The sequence below is a fragment of the Amblyomma americanum genome, chromosome 1 (assembly GCF_052857255.1).
Source record: "Amblyomma americanum isolate KBUSLIRL-KWMA chromosome 1, ASM5285725v1, whole genome shotgun sequence".
Lineage (NCBI taxonomy): Eukaryota > Metazoa > Arthropoda > Arachnida > Ixodida > Ixodidae > Amblyomma > Amblyomma americanum.
In genome coordinates this window covers 394,905,560-394,926,939 of record NC_135497.1, presented here as the reverse complement: position 1 = coordinate 394,926,939, position 21,380 = coordinate 394,905,560, and the positions used below count along the sequence as shown (strand labels likewise).

At 48.7% G+C, this 21,380-nt stretch overlaps 1 protein-coding gene across 1 annotated transcript in view; it reads right to left on the bottom strand.

Annotated features, from left to right (window-relative positions):
* The window catches only part of LOC144115729 (band 7 protein AGAP004871-like), a 410,957-nt gene extending 393,388 nt beyond the window's left edge, over positions 1 to 17,569 (bottom strand). The window contains exon 1 of the mRNA XM_077650218.1: positions 17,120 to 17,569. The gene's annotated coding sequence lies outside the window, so the exon portion shown is untranslated. The remainder of the gene's footprint in view (positions 1 to 17,119) is intronic.
* Between the last annotated feature and the right edge of the window lie 3,811 nt (positions 17,570 to 21,380).

The following is a 21,380-nucleotide window of genomic DNA, read 5'->3' as shown; positions in this document are numbered from 1 at the left end:
ACCGCAAAAACTTATCCCTGTGCCTACTGCCACATTTTACTCCCGCAGAGAGCAGGCGATTGAGCGTTGATTGCCTAGAATTTTTTTTTTTCACTTTCTTACCCGAGAAATGAGGGACACGAGACGCTCGGAAGAATATTTGGTAAGAGCGTCAGCGTCTTACCCCTGAGAGGCATAAGAGAGCCGTGACTGTGAAAATTGCCGAGATGAGCTGTACGGTGCCGAGCTACGCAAGGTATCAAGGACATTAGCTGCGGCTAGACAACGCCGATGCTGCGAGCCAGCAGGAAGTGTAGAAAAAACTTTCATTGGACGCACGCACCTACCACACTGAAAGTAAACCCACGTACAGACAAGGGCTAAAGCCCTGCATGTGTCATCTGCGGGTGTGATGAGATTATTGCCCACATTCTTTGTGAATTACCTGCCTACAGTGCCGAAAGGCAGTCTCTCTGCCATGCGCTGGAGCGTCTAGATACACGTCCAATGATAAAAATGAAGATTCGCGGCCACTGGCCGCGGCGATCGTCGGCGGTGAAGGCCTCCCAGGCACTGTTCCGCTTCAGCAGAATTTCGGGCCTGCACGATAGGCTGTGACTTTACTGAACGCTTGTTAACTTCGCATACTGACTTCATTTTCCTGCTACTCCCTTTTTTCTTCACCTTTATATCCCCTCAACCGTTTCCCCCAGTGGAGAGTAGCAAACCGGCATCTTCTTCCGGTTAACGTTCCTGTCTTTCCTTCCCCTCCTTTCTCACGGAAGAAAATATGCTCAGCTAAAAGCAAAGTAAAGGCAGAGAGTCATATCCAGTGCCTATAGCAGCGATTTGAGAACAGTTTCAACAGGTGATGACTCCATTCAGTAATGTGTAGACTATGATAGTCGGACATAGATCGAGTAGCGCGCAGATAGACCAGCCCTTGGCGCTGAGCGAGGACGGGGAAATAACTTCGTTTTTAACGATGCGCCCAGCGCACGAGCTCGTGCTCGGGGCTCGCACCGCTCAGCTCTCTTTCTGCCATCAAGCGTACGCGTCCCAAGTAATGCGAGAGCATTTCCCTCCACCGATTTCGATTATTGGAGCAAGCCCTAATTAGCATCCATCTGAGTGCACCCCTACGGCTAAAAATGGGAAGCCGTAAAGCTTGTCCATGATGCTCACTTAACTTTCCTTTGTAGTCATACAGCTGCGTTCACATGGATGCTAGAAAGATTACTTATTCCCTTAATAGAAATATACTTTGCCTTGTGGATTCTGCTAACTACACTTGGCCCTGTTCGATTAGATCAGCCTTCAAGGTCTATTTGGATGCGTCCAAAAAGGGGCGAACAAACCGAATCAAATCTCTCTGTACGCTAGCAATATTTGTTTGTAGTGCACTGTGCGTGCAAGAATGCGTTAGGAGATTGCCGCTGCCGAACTGCTCCTGAGCTCACAAGGAGTTGACAGGTGACCTGACAACTCCTCTGCCATCGAATTCATCAAGCTCTACGTTTCGCGTAGTGTACTGAAATGTTGCTGGCAGCGGCACCCAAGGGAGGAAACGGCAAATTTTTTCACCAGCGTTTTGAAAATATTCGACGTGGTAGGAGGCATCAGTCGTTCAAAACAGAAACTTATGCAGCAGCGCAAGTGAATCCTCCCTTCAATCAGTTTTTCGATGACACGCAGCGACTTTTAAATGCCTTCTTATGTAGACTCCATGCCCTACAGGGCGCCTTCCAAGCAAGCCAATACCAAGCTCTAGGGTAAAATGCAAGCCAAAGCATTGAAACTATACCTGTGACTTTCCAAACTGACCTCTACAATGGGCACTGTAACGAAGAACAGATGTCTCTCACTTTCAGTACCACATGTGAAGACTTTTCCTGCCCGTGCACGGTATGTGTAACAGGTCGGTGTAAGCGGCAACATTCTCCTCTCGCCACTAGTTGCCGTTTTGACTCGTGCTCTAGCTTTCTTCGCGGTAACCAAGGCGGACGTTGCGTCTTACTTCAAGTTTAATCTTCGCGCTGTTCCCAATCTCCTCAACAGCCCCTCCTCTTCACACACAAACACATTCACAGCTTTCCCCTACGCCGAAACCAACACTTTGGTTTCGATTTCTAAACTTACACCCCTGCTACTTCGTCGCGCTTTCAACACTCCTGCTCACGTGACGTGATTACACTCGCGCCGTTCTCGAGCTCGGTACTGACACCAACGGTGACCATGGCGCCAAACCATCCCCCAGCAAATGCCAGTACACTCACCTACACGTGAATAGCCGTGAATCACAGCCGGCCTGGAGCCATCTTGGGAGCATGGAACTGGATTTTGTACGCCTGTGCGCGCATTCTTAAACGCACAGGCGTAAAAAATCCTGTTCCATGCGAACAGCACACATATGTGCTACTGCGTGTGACCCCGTACTCTCATTGTCAAGCATTCCTGAATGCTTACGGCAATAGAGGCACGTTTCTATTACGCGGACCCAAAGCCGATTTCGAAATTTTCAGCCTCGCTTCGACAGGTGTCCTACAACACTTGTCAGAGCTCCGCGACACTGCGGGAACCCCAGACTTTCAAACCGGGCTTAGGGCTGCACCCCTCGCTGCTATCCGCTGCTTTTCGCGCACGGGAAGTGCGACAGGAACCTCACTGCAGGCCTTTTCGGTCACCCCAGTCACGTGTGCAGCGGGTCGCGTACCTATGGAAAGGCCCCAACTATACGCTCCCAAGCACAGTTTGTCATCGGCAAGTACGACCTGGTCCGTTTCCCGAGTCCGGTTGTAGGGCCGTCGGTTAGTCGGCTGAAAAGCTGCGTTTACGTTATTCATAATTTCCTGGCTTGCTTGTCAAAGATTTTTTTTTTATTAATCTTCGCCGTGCCCAAAATGACCGATGGAGTGCGCGGTCGTTTTCGCATACACGACCATAGAGGAATGTGTTTGCTCTCGTCTGTGTAGCTGATATCGCACCGCGTTTGCAGTTCTCTCTCGGCGCACGCAATTTGAAAAGATAAAGCACGTATAAGGAAGCGGTGCGGGCGGTGATTTGCATTTGAGAAGACCTCTTCTAAATCCACGTTCGGGCTATTCCTTTGTTGAGCCCGCTTTCTTTTTTTCTTTTTTTTCGGTCTTCCTCGCCAGAGAGAACCCGCCTGAGACCGAAATGAAGGGTGCACGTCTCGGCGGTTTGTTCCAATCAGGGCCACAAACGGAGGCCCACGATGAAAGCGAGAGCGGCTCCCGACAGTTGCACGCAGTGTTCGCTCAAGCCGAGGATGCAAGAGGCATATCCCAGCGGCAGCGCCCACTCGCGAAATGCGTCACACGTGCAGCCTAGCAAGAAAGCAACGTGGTGGCTCGCACGTGCTTCATTACGCCCGAGGAGGGGCGTGAAGACTATGGGGAGGGAGACTGAAGGTTTTCTTTCTCAAAAAATAATTCTGAAGCATTTTGTTTTCGTCATATATGGTTTACAGGCATGCGGTAGCCGTTCCAAGCGTGAAATACGAGTAATTCTCATTCAATGTGCTCTATTATGGCAAGTTCGTGACGAAGCCTCCTTTAAAATATGCGTCGACACTTGCTTCGGTTACCGACCGTCTCTCTATGTGCAATTGCATCATTTACCTCACCAGGAGAAACTGAAAGCTTTGCCAGTTTTCGGGCAAAGTTATTAGTGCTTGCCGAAAGGTAGGGTCAATGGCAAACTCGACAATAAATGTCGCGTGTAACTCAACGCGTTTGGCTGCGCGCTTAATATATTTATTTAATTATTTATTTATTTAGCTATTTTTTTATTTAAGAGCGATTCTACAAAGAATCAGCGACAGGGAAGGTCAATCGCACGGGCATTAAGCGATTCAGATAGTGCAAGAGAGAGAGGGGGAAGAAAAGAAAAACAAGAAGGCCTATGAAAGAGGCAATTCGACTGTCTACGCTGAATGAGAAAGGAGAAAAGAATGAAGTAAAGGGAATAGAGGGAAATGAGGCAATGAGGCGAGAAAGCTGGGTGCACGAAGCACGCGCCACTGTCAGTGAAAGCGACAGATTTCAAAGGCCGCACCCGGACTGCCGTGGAGTTGTCTCGCCTGTCATGCGGCTCTACACCGGCATCGTTTAATTGCTATTAATGGGCGCGGCGGGCGACAGGTATAGTTTGGCACCATTTTCGACGGTGGCGAGCTTACTACATTAGCGAGTAGATCACGATGCGTTTAAACATGTGACAAACGTGTGTGGTTGGTATCACCATGACGAAAATATGTGAGGAAGCATTACGTGCTTCAGTTTCGGTTTTGGCGAAGCGGTGGACATTTCTTTTCTGCGTCCCACTCGAGCATTCATAGCGCGCTGCTACATTTCAGTGCATGAGTGGTTTTATGGGTGTCCAACAACGAGAAAAAGGAAGAAATAGCTGGATGACTAGCGGCTACTGCGGTCCGCTTAACGTATTCGCGATCGTCGCTTATATTAATCACTTGGGTGGATCGCGTGCATTGCAGTTTGGTAGTCTAGAGTGCGGGGGGTCAAATATGTTTTAGTGTAGATACAACTTTTCCTCTCTTTTTTTTTTATCGGAGCAAAACCGAACGCTTTGGTCACAAAATTCTGGGAAGCTTTCTAGAAACAGCTAGAACTTGGTTGCTGCGCTTTCCACTTTATTCTACTGCAACCGCGGTTGCACTGATCGAGAAGTGACCTTGATTAAGAGAAAGGAAAGAATGTCAGCGCATTTTGTCGTCTTAAAACACTGCGGAAATTTGCCATTAGGGATTTCTCGCTTATATCTATCAGTGCCGCACAACGGACATTGCGCATGCTCAAAAACACGCTAGCCTGTGTGTATCCAAGCGCAGATTATAAACACTATACCGCTGCTTGGAGTTTTAGAGGCCAAGAGGACGAATATCGAGCACAGGCACAAAAACAAAAATATCAGAGGAAAAGAACCGATGCAGAGTGCAAGCGCCCGCGCTCTATCATGCATAATACTGAGCCTTGTTTCAGAGCGCACTGCAATAAGACTGCGTGGGTAACGATGTCGCTCTGGCTCGTCAAATGAATGCGCCTCGATTGGTCGGAAATAAAAAAAAAGGTTGTTTTTTTTCTCACTCGGCGTCAGGAATTCGGTCACCACTGTGCGCATGCAAAAAGCTCCGCTGTCGCGTTTCCCACCCGAATCAGCGTCGCTGTCAGCTCTGTAGCACACGCTCGACACGTCGCGTGCGCACAACCCGAGAATCAGAGTCCGTACAGCCCAGGATACTGCACTGGGCTGACGGAGGTGAGGCTGTTGAAAGCTCCGCAGCACAGAACTATACAGAGGTGCTTCCTTTTGGAAGGAAACAGTCAGCCAGGCTGCAGTGTGCACTGAATCCGCCGTTCCTATGGAGAAGGCACGTCCCGCAGTACGTCTTCGTTAGGCGCCGCTTCCGAAAACCCCGGACAAAAAACTGCGGCCGCTCCGGCGTGCTAAGTCGGGCCGCTTCGTGTCACAGCACCGCCACTTGCTGATTTCATCGGTTGCTGCTGTTTCCGCGGAATAATAAACACAGAGGACAGTTCGCTTTTTTTTCTTTCTCGTGGTGAACAAATACGCTTTCTTTTTTTTTACCGCCCTTATGTTACAAATACCTTCCGTATGTCAAAATACAGAATACCGAGGGACGACAAGTCGTGCATGTTTTCTCTGCACCTCATTATTTCTCCAGATGCGTCTCAAGTGACAGAACTTGAGTTAACAAACGGCGCATTTCTGAGGCCGTTTGTTTAAATTTGCGCGTGAATGACTTTAATTATTAGCCAACTCTAATGTTATTTATTTTAAAATCCGATCCCTGACGTTCTTCGTAAGGCTCTTGGGGTGTGAAAATATTCGAAATTTTCGATATGGAATCAAATATTTTTCTGTCTGGTCCACTGAACAAATTAAGTAGTGCACATTAAAAATGCTTCGAAACAAATCGACTACCATCTGAAGTTTTTGAATAGTTTTCAGTAACTGACAAGAAGTTCGCAGGGGCACGACATAGTTTTCTTAGACGGCTGTTTCTATAAAACAGGGCTCACCCACTCCGACACCACGCAACATGCTTCCGCGATTGGTAAGTTTTTTTTAATAATAAAAAGGAAGCAAAAGATTTTGCTAGCCCCGGCATCTGCCATCGATACTGAAGTACCTGAGCTGGGGCAGCGGAAATAGAGAAATGAAATGAAAGAGGTGAGGGGACAGGAAGAGAGGATAGGAGGAGAAGTAATATATACAAACTATTTACACAAAAAGAAATGTGTCCAGGTTGTGCGGGGGATTAGTTCATGATGGAGCAATAAAAACACGCGCACAGCACTGTGTTGACTACAAGAGGAGCGTCCAGTTGTTAATCGTCCAAGGTAGCACTCGCCGAGCGTTCGGTCACTGCACTTAACTACCTGGCGGATAATAGACGGGACATCAAGCCCGTCTGCTCGAGGAACGCACAGAGGCTCCCCAAGGTTCGCTCACGGGTGCGCGCACTGCCCTGCGGCCACAATAGAGTCTTGAGGGAGTCTGGTAGTATGCCCAGCGCCCTATAGGCCGGAAGCATATCGCGATGAGGATCGGCGAACGCGGCACAGTGAAGGAGCAGGTGCTCTAGTGTTTCCACTGCACCGCATCCATCACTGCACCGCATCCGCGATTGGTCTGCGCGTTGAGCACCGGTCCATTCGTGTAACAGCGTTCATGACGCTCAAACGTAAAAGCTTCCGGTCTGGTTGACGCGGCAGGGTTCAGCCAGCTTCATCAACACTGCCTTCATGCTCGATATCAGAGGCCATGGGTTATAACTCTTATTATGAGCCACGGTAATTTTCCTATGCGCAAGCTATGACGGCCACTGAATCGATATACTGACTTCGTGCTGTCTGTGGAGGTCACTGTTGCGTCTTTCAACAGCTACAGCTTTAATTCCATGAGTTAGAACGCTGTCGCCAGCGCTCCGCTGTTACGCAAAATATTCGTCGTGTACGAACATTTGCAAATCTAGCGAATAAGAAAATGATTATTCGATTCATGTTAGATTCAGTACCACGGCTAGATTTTTCGTATTCGATAAGGTTTCGAAAATGTACAAGTATTTGCACAGCCCTACAAAAAAAAAGGCTTGGCAGTGGGAGGAAGAGAAATCTGGTAGGAAGCCAATGTGTCTAAGACAGGCTCTTGGGCTTTTACATGCTATCTTGCAACAATAGTTTGCCACATTACAAGGCTGTGATTGCAGTTACTATCCCCAGGCTTTCTATGCAATCTTTTAAGTTACGCAAGCAGACGCGCGCCGCTCACAATGGCGTCGACGTGACGCAACATGACAGCGACTCGCTAATGTCCGCATCGATGGGGTTTCACGGGGTGTCTGTTACGAAAGTAATGTCGGTTTCCCTCTGGATCGCTTGAAGATGAAAAAAGAGAACGCCTGCAAGTAGAACTGTTGTTCTCTCATTTTCAAGCTAAGGAATACGTATTAAATTCTGTATGTACGTCCACGGTTAAGTTTATATGCGAACAATTAGGCCCACACGCAAATCTGTGGCCAAAGCTTAGACGTAATATTTGGAAAAAATTTTAAGCTTAGCGTCATCCTTGCACGCACCGTGGAACATATAAGAATAGTAACTCTGAATGGGCAAATTAATCAGTGCACTGTTAAACCTCAAGCAACCTTCCTTGAATGCAAGTAAACTAAATGCTTCCACAGAGTCGCCTTCCATTAACTTTGACTGCGGGCGTACGTAAGGTAGGCTCCGCACTTTCACCGCGTAGCTACGCGCAACAAAGAGAATTTAGGCGCTGATTATGCGGACTACAGCACATGACGTGCATTGGTGGCGCGGGCAGGGCATTATTATATTGTTGATTCTCCTTAGCCCACCTGACGAATCCCTGTAAGTAAAAGGCTACAAATAAAAGAATAGAGAACAGAAACCTGATTCGCGCTGCGCAAATGAAACTTCAGCAGCGTTGGCGGTGACTGCCGAAAAATAAAGGTGTATTTTTTGCCTTTTGAAAATCATATTAATCAGTCAAGATTAATTAATGTTCCAGGTCCTAGAGATGCGCGCAAAGCTCCAATTTGGAAACTGTGAAGCCTGAAAAGAAATTGCAACTGACACAATTGCGATATTTCTAAGATTGTTCGCGGTGTCTTATATCTGGCAAAATATCTGGCCAGAACGAGACCTCGGCTGCTCGCGCGCCTTGATGGCGGGTGCTTGGACTCTGGCGCGATGCCAGTGGCCAGGAGCGCGGAGCTGCCTGGCGCGGGCGCCTGTCGCACACCTTTAGTGGTTCGCGGCATCTGTTGAGGGTGCGGGAACTGCTCTTACGTTAAACTAACCGCAGAAATAATACGCCGTGTATGGTTTCTCTTCTCGCTCGAAATATTTCTCCTTTAAACTTTTCGCGCACCTCCGGTGGTGTCCGAGCTCAGTGTTTCTAAAGCAAGAAATGGAGTTGAAATAAGAAATACTCCACGTTGCTCTGTACGACAGCCATCAGTGCTTCTCCAGTCTGATTTTGCACAGCATGTAACTGTTTCTTTCTCATTTTCCGGACCGTTGGTTTGCGTTATACGGGACACGCTGCAGGGGGTAAAATGACTTATACGCGAGTTTATGGAAAGCGATAAGTTCTGTATGGTGATCGCGTTTAAGTGTGGACTGTTTTCGTATCTCTCAACAGAGAAAGATAACATGGACGGGATAGGCGGCGAGGGTAACCGGGATTTGCAGAAAACACAATAGCTAATAATTCATACTCTTACGGTGACTGAGTGAAGGGTATATTATAGGCGCAGGCTGAGCGAGAAGCTACGAGCATATCAGACACAAAAGCAACAAGAAGATTGAAGGAAACAGCTCTCAAATAGCGAATTTTTCGACAAAAGGAAGGCATAAGGCGGGAAATTTTTGTCAGCGCTCTCCTGAGCTCAACTGCGGGAATGACGACCGGTTTTTCAGAACGTTAATGGTAGCGGGTAACACTGGAAGGTAGAAGTCAATAGGGTAGTACAGTGTAAAAAAGAAGGTGAAATTCTCAAGAATCCAGCGCACCACCTTGTTTGTGAAAGGTTTAGTTTGCTTGGCTTCCGCAGTACACGTCTCAAGTCAAGACTGCGCACTCAGAGGGCAAAAAAGGTGAATTGTTTTCTCCTAGGCCCGCTCAATCGCGCAAACTCGCATAGTTCGACAGTATGCCCAGATTAGTCCGACGTCTTGAGCTTCACATTGACCGGAAATGCTACGAAGACAGTACGAGGTCAGTGATGGGTCTGTTCTGCCTTACAAAAGAAACTAAGCATTGCTTGAGGCTTCAGGTCGCCGGAATTTGCTCAGCACTTCTGAATGATGGGGACGTAAGGTCGCAAGCGTCGGCTATGGCAGAGGTTGTCTACACCAAGGAGCGAAGTTTGGATTTCGCCTGGCCCAGGTTTGAAGTTGCGGCCTGCGATCAGACACCACAATGCCGGACGGGGGTTTGCCGGCAACGCCCTGCCACCTCCTATAGTTGGTCGCAGCTTCAGGGGGCGAGGGTAGGCGAAGCTTGCAACGGTAATCGGAGCGAAGACCGGACACCATCACTTCACCCTTGTTGTACCAGCGCAAGACGAGCGAACAACGGCAGCTTTGGAAGAAAACATTAAACTTAAAGGCGCAAAGACAAAGCACCGAAAGAGGGGACCTAGTAGACCGCGCCTGGACATGACAAAAGTCCTTTTTGTCGTCGTTGTTTCTCTTTGGACGAAGACCAAAACTTGGCACTCGAGCAGTGGTGCGACCAGTCTCCGAAGAGCGGGACGAACAAGGGCTACAAAGGGGTTCTCCGCGACCAGGGTACGTGCAGGGCGCTCGGACGAAGGCGAATACAGTGTGCGGGTAGAAGAAAGGAAAACACAAACGCGGGGCACAAGTAAAGCCGGCGAAAGGCGAATCCGAGGCACTCCAAGTAGGCCGCGTAGCAAATGGCTGTGTCCGCGGTCAACTTTCCCCTCTGGCTCCGGGAAGGAGAACCACGCAGCTTGTGCCCTCTTCTCTCCACCTCACTTCGCTGCGCCTAAGGGTCACCGATCCCCGAAAGAAAAACGAGATATGCGTTTGCTCCTCGAGCAATCTGCTTGCGCTTGGTCTTCATTTCTTTGCTTCGTGCGCAGCTTTTCCAACGGGTGTGTCTTCTTTTACGGGCGACTTGCCTCGCTTCGCCGCGTTTGTTTTGCGCGCTACTTTTTTTTTTTTTACCGCCTTACTGAAGCAAACGCGGGCTGCTAAGGAAATGAAGACAGGGAACGCAATAAGCGGCAAAAAAGAAGTGCGCATAGCGAATGGTTCCTGTGGTATTCCCTTTCTTTCCAGCGTTCGCGCTTTTCACTTTTTTTTTGTATGCTTAACTTTCTTGCGGTCTTCGTTGCCTTCTGCTCACAGACCTCAATGACATAATCGCTTTTCTGTGCAAAAAACAAAGGGCGATGAAGCATAACAAGAAAAAAAATGAGCCTAATGTTTAAGCACAGTGCCGCGCCAGAAACGGGACTAAAAATTCTGGTACTGAAAAAAAACAACGAATGGGAGAGGGGCTGGAGATGGGGAGAGAATAAACACAGAAGGTTGGGGAAAACACCGAGGAAAGATGCGAAAACGCTGGCAACATGTACGGTGGGAGGAAATGAAAAAAAAAAAACATTGCCCCCCCCCCCCTCCTTCTATTACTTTTTCGGCGCTTCCTTCTGCCTGACTTATTTGTGTCTATTTTTCGTTTTCGCCTCTCGACGTTGTATCGACCGGGACTTCTGAGCGGAAGACATCAGTCGACCCTGGTGCGTTTCCCGGCCTCCCGGCGACAGCGCCTGCCTCCTCCGCATAGCAACGAGCACGCGCTATTTTGCATCGGACGCCCCTTCTCTATAGCGACGCACCAACTGCGAGTGCGGCCCCCCTCGCCCCAGCCGTCAAGCAAGGCCGCGGCCGAGCGAGGACGCGAAATATTTTGTCGAGTGGCGTGAAACCATGCCGCCGGTGCCCGCCGCGAACATCGCAGGCGACTTTCGCGTGTATACGGTCGGTTCTCGCGACGCACGGGAGACAGTATACGACCGCAGAGAAGTTAGCGAAGACACACGGCGACGCTTGCCCGTAACGTGGTGAAGAGAAGCGCGATTCCTGAAAACAAAATCGCCCCGCAGCAAGAACCGTCCCTATGGCTCTTTCCCTTTCAGCTTTCGTCGGCGGGTCGGCAGCCAGTCGCTGTTAGCGCTGCGCTACACTTTCGGTGCATAGCCCTCGGAGGCAAGCTGCTCCAAAGCGACATTTCGGTTTCTGGACTCTTCCTCCAGTATGAGACAACTCTTTCCGTGGCAGGACGTTCGAGCGTGTCTATAGCGCACAATGTAGAAGCCTCAGTCGGAGTGCGTGCATTGCTGCCACTGCGGCAGTAGCAGCATGGGTGCTCCAGACTCGCTTAGGCTATAACTATACGCCGCCTCTGCGCACCATTACCAACGTTAAACGCTGTCACTCGGCTTGAAATACGTTTTTCCAGCACGATGCTCAAACTCCGCGAAAACGAACACGGACGAAGGAAGAAACACACGCTGCACAGGCCCGCGCAGATTCAACTTCATGCAGCAATGGACAGACTAACTGGAGGTCTGACGGGGCACGTTTATCCACCGCCTCCAGGCGGTAGAGAAATCTTTGTTTCACATCAGCTCGGACCCTCAGTTAGCACCATCGAGGCGGACACATGTGGACGACGACGTGAACGCTCAATAGCTGGGTCTCCCTGCCGCGGTGGTTAGCTGGGATTGACGTTCGCCGTTTTCTCGGAAACCAGGAGTTCTTGGATGATAGTAATAAACACTGGCATTTCCCGGTCCAATCTGTCAGTGAAACTAAACATTTTGACAGATTTGCCTGTCTGGTTGGGTTTTAAGACTTATAATAAACTGCACATCTCCAACAAAAATTTTAACTTTAACCCAACGTTTCGAAGCCGACTCGGCTCCTGATGAAGGAGCCCTGATGAAGGAGCCGAGTCGGCTTCGAAACGTTGGGTTAAAGTTAAAATTTTGGTTGGAGATGTGCAGTTTATTATAAGTCTGTCAGTGGTACGGGGCATTTAACATCTCGAGGCAACGCGTGGGACTGAGAGCAATGCCTTAGTGGAGGTCACCGCATTAATTAAAGCTATCTAGGATTCGTTAACGTGCACTGACAACGCCTAGAGCACAGGCATTTACACATTTCGATGGCGGCGACATGCAAAACACCCGCGTTCAGCTCGATGACAGCGCACAACGACTACTTGTTTTGTAATCAGAGGCACTGCGAGCCTTCGATTCTGTCTCTACAAATGCATATACTAATACCGGCTGTAAGCAGAAGGTGTAACTACAAACATCGACTGGAAGATTTACATGCACCGACATAATTAAAAAAAATTAGCTGCGGTTCAACTACTGCTAAACTTGGTTAAAGGTCGAAAGTTGTGGTGTATCCGGCAACAAGACGCGGCTTGGCGTCTGTAACGTGGAGTGCGTTCCCGACACTGCATAGGCAGTGCTCCCACCCTGCCACCCTGGCAGGTGGCAGTTAAATTAATGGTTGATCGAGAGATTGTTCGTCGCCCCATGAACGCTGCGGCCTATTGCTGCTGTGCCGCGTGCCTGACACAACTGTTGAAACTTCGTTTTCTTTTCGTGTTTAACCTGTGTGTCCTTTGTATGTGATTTTCTCAAATACGCTTCATGAGACGAAACCCAGACACCTCTCGCTTGTTTATGGCCGGCGGCGGCTCCCCTCGGGCGACGGGACTCTGGGAACCCGAGGGAGAGGGCCAAAGGTTGAGACCATCAGAGAGCGCCTCCGTCTGGAGGGGCAAGGGAAAAGGGCAGAACGAGCGGGGAGCCCCAACGATGAGCATGTAATTTTTCGAGCTCTTGCTCCCCTCCTAACGAACAGTCTGATTGTTTCTTGTTTCTTGCAATACACGAAGTTACATAAACGATAACAGTCTACTGTCATTAGAAACGAAAGCTAAATCAGTTAGTTTTCTACAACAAGAACGTTGTCAGCGCTGATGCATGCAGCCCACATCTCTCTCTCACTACCGCCACGTACCTCAGAGCGCAGATTGAGGCGTCCACTGCATCAGGCAGCCAGTTATGCACCTTCCTTTCCTCAAAATCATCGAAGTCTAGAACGCTGTCAATAGCAATGGACACAGAAAACATCGACGGTCTATAGCTTCAGTTCCGAGTTTCTGCTACAACAACAACAACAACAACAACAACAACAACAACAACAACAACAACAACAACAACAACAACAACAACAACAACAACAACAACAACAACAACAACAACAACAACAACAACGACAACGACAACAACAACAATAATAATAACAATAATAATAATAATAATAATAATAATAATAATAATAATAATAATAATTGGTTTTTGGGAGAAAGGAAATGGCGCAGTATCTGTCTCATATATCGTTGCACACCTGAACCGCGCCGTAAGGGAAGGGTAAAGGAGGGAGTGAAAGAATAAAGGAAGAGAGAGGTGCCGTAGTAGAGGGCTCCGGAATAACTTCGACCACCTGGGGATCTTTAACGTGCACTGACATCGCACAGCACACGGGCGCCTTAGCGTTTTCCTCTATAAAACGCAGCCGCCGCGGCCGGGTTCGAATCCGGGAACTCCGGATCAGTAGTCGAGCGCCCTAACCAATGAGCCAACGCGGCGGGGCTACAATAATAACAATAATTTTTTTTTTGGGGGGGGGGGGGAGGAAATGGCGCAGTATCTGTCGCATATATTGTTGGACACCTGGAATCGGGCCGTAAGGGAAGGAATAAAGGAGGGAGTGAAAGAAGAAAGGGAGAAAGAAGTGCCGTAGTGGAGGGCTCCGGAATAATTTCGACCACCTGGGGATCTTTTAACGTGCACTGGCATCGTACAGCACACGGGCGCCTTAGCGTTTTGCCTTCATAAAAACGCAACCGCCGCGCTCGGTTTCGAACCCGGGAACTCCGGATCAGTAGTCGAGAGCCCTAACCACTGAGCCACCGCGGCGGGTCCAAATCTGCATCGCCGAACCTGATTTCTGCCCGAGGCATAGGCTGCACCGCCATGGAGAAGCGCTGCTCGGGGAAAGCTAGCTCAAAGGGTATAATTCAGTGCGATGGAAAGAGGCGCAATGAACGGCGCAATAAAAAACTACTCTGAGAATCCTCAGGCCGGCGACTGATGTGTCCGTTTAGAGGCACCTGACTACAGTTGCGTGAACTATTCGAAACAAGAAAAAAAGAAAAATTTTGGGCATGAATCCGTCTTAAACTTCTATCCATGCACAATTTTACAACTGGTGATGATTATGGTTATGGATTTTTATGGCGCAAGAGAATCTGCGGCCAAAGAGCGCCATGGCACAAGGTGTTTTCGACTACTCAAGGTGGGGTCGGAGACCCATTTCCCAAGCATTTCACCCTAAATAAGCCGAGCAGCAGACCGGGGAAAGCTTGTGCCATTGGCGTGGGTGCCCGATGGCGCTGGGGATCGAACCCCGCACCTCTCGCATGTGAGGCGGATGCTCAAACCACTAGGCCACCGCTGCGGTGGAAAAAATATGAACAGAAAATGAACAGAAAAGACGCAAAAAAGAAACTGTCATTGGGCGTTCTGAGCTACATTCTCGCAGAGTGGGGACTTTCTCGCTGCTTACCTTCTTCACCTCCTCATCAACAGCAAAGCCTTTGGGCACCGCTGGCGTGTGGTGTATATTCACTCCGTTTTCGCGTTTGTTGTCTTGCACTGACAATGCCGTTTCAATGGAGAGGGTCTTGTTGCGTACTCAACAAAAAAATGTTGAAATAAAATATGCAACAGAAAAAGGAGGCAACCGGATGGGAAGTGGCTAGAACGACGTTGGATTCTTCAGGATACATCACCGGTTCCCTAAAAGATATTAACACACTTGACCTACAAATTCAAGACAGCTGCCAGTCTCACCATTCCATACATAAAAACTTTGTACAAGCGCATTTTTCAACAGGAAATAGTTGAGGAACGCAATTTTTTCATATATCGTAAAATTTACCTACAACAGTCAATATATCTACCGATCTCCCCTCGGCAGGCTTGCATTCTTGTGCTATTAACATTTTGCTATCGTCAGAAACGTTTCCCATTCAATTTCTACGGCAGTCTTTATTGGTGCGAGAGATGAACAAACATTTTGAATTAACACTCTTGTCTGGGCGAGTTGGTTCATTTCTGACAAGGAATATACTTGCGCAAAGACACAGGACACAACAAAGTAACACATACGCTCTGTACTTGTCGTATGTGTTACTTTGTTGTTTCCTGTGTTCTTTGCGAAAGTATATTCTTTGTTAGAAAAAACATTGAAAGAAAGATTTATCTGCGCATCGGAAGGATGCACCATCATCTTCAATATTTACATAGCAGTTTCTTACAATTTTCCACAGTTGCTGGCAATGAAAATTGATGTCCAAGAATCCTGGACTTGTTCGAGAGGGCCGCGCCAGACGGAAGCTGCTGTGTGCCGCGTTGCGCTACATTTAGCGACATGCGCGGTCCGCCTAGCAACACTGTGGTACTGCGTCAAGTCATACTGCACATAGGTTTGGCGTCCTTGAGACCATCGGCTGGCGGCCTTCTTTGTTTTTATCTTTTTCTCTAACATCAGTTTGCAGCGAACACTGTAACGCGTCAGCGAACTGCGTTTAAATCCTAATTTCGACAGCTCGAATAAAATGGTCCAGTTCTGCAGAGAAAATTTCGTAAACGAAAAGTAGCCAGAGAGTAATTCTTTTCGTACGCTGAAAGTGCTCGTCAAAGAGCGCATTTAATTTCCTCTTTAACGGCAAATATTGTAGTGTGCGCCCGCTCGAATTTACACTCAGCCTGACTGAAATTCGTACAGCGCTTTCATACAGTAAGAGCTCACCCCGCCCACTCGGCGTCCCAGCTCACGGACCCATTTCGCAAATCAGGTGTGTTCCACAATTCGGCGACGCGCTGACTGCTTTATCAGTGGCCACTGTAGATTATCAGTGCTCGCGCTCGGCCAGGAACGAACAGCCGTGGCCTGTCAACAGCGTTGGGAATCGAGGCCTTCATTAGCTGACCCCAACTGTCCAGTCCACAAAGTTTCAACCATTTTAATGAGAAGAATGCAGGAATTTTAAATCAGAAAATAAGCACTGAATTGGGCTCGCTGAAAGTGCTTTTTGAGCGGTTGGAAAACACTGCAGCATGGAATACTCTTAATTTCCGACTTTTGGCCTCGGAAATCTCGCTGTGAACAAGCGTGAATGCAAGTAAGAGTCCAGCGTATGTTAACTATGCAGTGAGACTGAAAAATACCGTTGACTGTCGTTGGTGCCTCTGTTCCTTATTTATGTTTCCTTTCTGAAGCGTTGACGTATGAGCATCTGTCGAGCGCGGTATGTGAGTCAGACTAAAAAGAAATAGATACTTGTGTATGATAACTTTTATTTCTTTTCATTATTTTTAAACTTATGCACATTCACTAATTTCAGTCTTTAGTATAAATGTGAATACCGTGACACAAATTTGACAGCGCACAGAAAATATGAAGGCTACATGAATTTTTTGTTCAGCTCAGCAGGAGGAGACTGCAACAAACAAACCGACGTTTAGGTGGGTGTGTTTGCTGCGGAATTCTTCCTCTCATCTTCGACATTACGCTGAAGCACTGTGCCCATTCTAACCACGCGTTTAGCAAATCCACGGTAGTCCCCAGAAAGCACTTTCGGAAGTGGGACGCATATAGATGCATCCGTCGTGGTGTGTGATAAATGCGAAACGCTCTCAGAGAGAAGGATCCAGCACAGCTAAAGTTAGGCTCTAAGTGTCAATGCCGAGCTGTTTCCACCCGCTACCATACCACTTATCCAGTCTTACCGCGATAGATGACATCTCGCCCAGCGACAGGCGGCAGTTACGTCTTTTACAGAGTTTAAGCCACGAGATGTCGCCTGCAAACCACTCGTCACGCGGAAAGCAGCAAGGACAGGCAGTATCTCGCACGGCGCGGACGCTCACCTTTCCCGGGCGCCCAGCAGTCCCTGCACTAGAACTCTGCCCGGTGACAGGTGCTGCTCACAGTCTGCTGCGTGCGCTCCCCTTGTGCGATGGTGTCGTGTGACGCGATCACTAGCTGGCAACGTGCTCACGGCGTTGCCGCTACCACCACGGTTGCTCCAGCAGCAGTACGCCGGGCGACGAGGGCGACAGCGGAGCGTACGGCGCACCGAGATCACGCTCACTTCTTCCTCCGGGCTCGGGCTGCACACGCCTCATTGCCGGCCACCGGCGGGTCGGCGCGCCTGCCCGGTGACTTCAAACACGGCGGCGAGGGAACGCTGCGGCTCGGCGACCGGGCTCAGCGGCGCATCGGCGGCGGCGACGGCGTCGGCATCGGAGCGAACGCCCATCGCAGCAACGCGCGCACGGCACGGCGCTCCGCCGAATGGTGAAGCGGTCGAGCGAGTCTCGCGGCGATCGTGGGACGAAGGGTTTCTCGCCGGGGAGGAGGGAGACGGGCCCTGGCGCGGAGGATGGGAGACGGAGCGTCGTTGGCCGATGCGTTGCCAGGCAACTGGCTCGCCGCCGCCATCCTCACTCCGGGATGACGTTGCGCAGAAGCGCCCCTCTTCGCCCTCGCTTTTCTCTCGCCCTACGTTCCTTCGCTCATTGCCCGCATGCTTTGCTGCGGGCTCGCCTCTCGCCCTCTTCGCCCTTGCAAGAGAAAAGGGGGTGGTGAGCAGCGGGTGCGATGCGCGAGGATGCACTCGAGTCTTGGCGAACGCTCGTCGCTAAGGCATCTTCGTTCGTCCGTACACGAAGAGTCTGCTTTCCCATGGCCGGACCACTAGGGCCCTGTAGTGGGGGCTGAAGAGCCCGTGATTGTTTGCGGTTGGAGCGCAACTGGGTGCGCAAACGAATGTCCAAACAAAAATCGAGTGCACGGCGCACAAAACCGAACAAAGGAAAAGGGCCCGCTATTATACTGTGGCACTGACCGTGGCAAGGCACTCCTTAGCGTTTCTTGGTCTAATATTCAAGAGAATCTCTACTTGTAGACTTCTGTACTCCGCCTTAGGGGATTCCCTTATGCATTTCCTCTTCGAGATGTTGATCAATTTGCTCTCGCCATAACATATGCTATCCGTCCCCGTTAGCTCAGTTGGTAGAGCGAGCGTTCCAGTGAGGCGGAGGTCACGGATTCGAAACCCGGGCCGAGACGAAGTTTACTTCAACTACGATGTTTCTGTGAAAGCTCTATAGCTTTCCTTAGTAGCCCTTTGGCTGCGCTTCGGTGGGTGCTAATGAGTAATTGCTCCCTTGTTAGCGTTTCTTGTTCCGCCGGTGGAGGTATGCGGTAGTCTTATGTTAAACTCGACGTTGAGTCTTATCAGCCGCAGAGTTCTGCTGCTGAACGCGAGGTTGCATGTTCAACTCGTCGCCTCGGCGGCAATGTTAGGACGGATATCAACTGACAAAAAAAAAAAAAACGCTTGCTAAGCTGCGCCATGGCAAAGAATCCATTTCCAGCCGCGTCGCTATCACGTTAAGGAACACATATTCGCAAAGATTTAAAGCGTTGACCAGGTTTACGTTGAAATCGTCCATTCCCCTTCTCAAATTCGCGATGAATTTAGTAAAGGATGAATAAGTATCCTTTATTTTTGTTAATAAAAACATTCACCACCTTCGCAAAGGCAAGTACACACAAAGGCCTCTGGGGAAGCGAGGAATTTCTAGGGTGCTCGTGCAGCATCTGAATACCACAGAAAAATGAGCGGGATACTTAAGCCCCGCCTTTAAGGGTATGACGCGACAGCGTAATGACCCCTTTCAGTGATTTTTCTACACACACAGGCACTGTTCTTTGATCACATTCACACATTTGTCACAACTATGGCAGCACGGTTTCCACATTCTTGGTTTTGAACTCTTCCACATAGCAGTTTACGCATATAATAAAACTCTGATTAGTATCTCACTAAATATCATATTTCTTGTTCACTCCACTAATTGCCACGTCACTAAGCTTCAAATTAAGCCCAAAACTACACACACATCTCTCCCCCTTGTAGCTCAGCCAAGTCAACGCGCCTCGAGGGGGGGGGGGGGGGGGGGGGGTTGAATATAGACTCAAGTTCACGGAATTGTTTCTTTACCTAATATCAATTCCAATATAATGTTAAGTCGCTCGAGAATTTCGCCGGAATTTTAATTCACTTTACAAGTCCTGTTTTCAATTATTTTAATTCCAGGCATCTACGCGTGACGTGGGTTTCTCTGCACAACGCCGCTGGGACGACGGCGGGTTTTCTTCTTAGGGGAGCTTTAAAGCTGTCGCGTTAAACTCTAGATGGGATGTCGTTGTGACGCCTCCAACACGACAGCTCCGATGTACATTAATGAAAGCGTGTGAAACAGAAAATTAATTGGGTTGCCGAAAATTTTGAGTAGTAGTTGCGGGCAGTTGAAGCAGCATAGCTGACATCTGGTACCTAAGTGTAACATCATTGCTGCGAGTATCTAAACCCCTCATACGCTACGGCAGTACTGTTCTCTTGAGTGTATGGTCACGAATTGGTTCTAATTACAAATTGCATGTTAATACCGGCTTGGCATCGAAAGCAATCGGCGAGCTTCAAGCGGCAACACTGCACTCTAGTGTATGGAAGCCGGTTAATCAAATTCATGTGGTCATAAAATCGGCAGACAAAATATCCGGATTAAGTACTTGAAATTCTCAAGTCAGCGGTGGTTTGTTCTGATCGTTCTGAAGTGGAAAAGCCTCCCGCTGCCTTCCACACATCAGCATATATCCATAGTATGGACGCTAGTTCACGCTTCTCTACGCGGCGACAACGGCGCGCACGCCGCTTGCTGAAGACTTGTGGGCCGCAACCCCTTTCGAGGCAGTTTAGGAAAGGCGAGAAGGGCTAAAAAAGCACCGGGAAATACTCTAGCACTACAGGGTGTTTCACCTAAGACTGTACACTATTTTTAAAAATGGGCTTTTTGAGTTGGAAGAGCGCTTTTTCGGCATAGCATTATCTGCGGTGCAGTACATCAGAATACAGCTAAGGCGCGCTAACGGGCAAGTTGGTTACCTAATAATGAATAGTTAAATTTTTAACTATTCCTATTAGGCTCTTTAATAATTTGGAGGCGTCTAGCCCACCATAAGTAATATCCATATCTGTTTTCAGAATTCCGAAAACGTAGTAACATTCAAGAAAGAAATTTTGGCTATTTCGACGAGTTACGTACACTAGAGAGGTTGCTTTTCCTGCGAGATTCTCGAAAGCCTATGCATTCTGTCACGATGCAGCCAAGGTTGGTTCGGCCACAGCGCCGACAGTAACCGCGTTTTCGAAATTCTAAAAATTGTTATGGACATCATTACTTACGCTTGGCTACACGCCTCACAATAATTAAAGGGCCTAAGAGTAGTAGTTAAAAAGTTAACTTTTCAATGTTAGTTAACCAGCCTGCTAGTTAACACGTCTCTGCTGTATTCTGATGTACTACACTGCTGACAATGCTATGCCGAAAAAAGCACTCTTCCGACTCAAAAAGCTTAATTTTAAAAATTGCGTTAAATCTAAGGTGAAAAGCCCTGTCTACACCAAGCAGAACATACCCAAAAACGAACAAAATTGTAAGCAAATAAGAGGTTACTATAAGAACACTGCAAACCAATTACCTTCCCACACTTAGGCCTCTTGTACAAGTACACCGCATGATGCACCAGAAAAAATGTCCGTTCTGTGATGAGCACCCCAACCTGTACCATACGGCATGGGCGTGTAAAAGAAATTAATGTATCTCTAGAATAAGATACCTTAGCACTTAAGCAGGTGGAGGAAGTGCTGTCCAGCTCGAAACCAGAAAGCTACTCTAAGGTAGCGCGAAGGGCAAGGGAGACGACAGAATCCAATGGGGTTCTGAATTAAAGACTCCCCCCCTATGGACCGAAGCACTTAAATAAATATTTCATTCTTTCTTTCATAAATTCATCCCCTCACACACTGATGGAAAGAGCTCTCGCATTACTGAACGTGTTCATGCTTGCAATATCAGACTGCCCTTGGAGAACTTGCACGTCTCTTGACACTGACGCAGCAAATCGGAAGAATGGAAAGAAAATGCTCGTGCTCGCTCCTTAGTCTGGGGCGGTCGTTCCCCTCGTGTTAGTCGCGTGTAGCGGCCGAAGTGCTTTCTGGCGGCCATTCTTTATGAACGCTGCTATCATCCTGCACGCAGGGCTCAAAGAAAGCTAAAG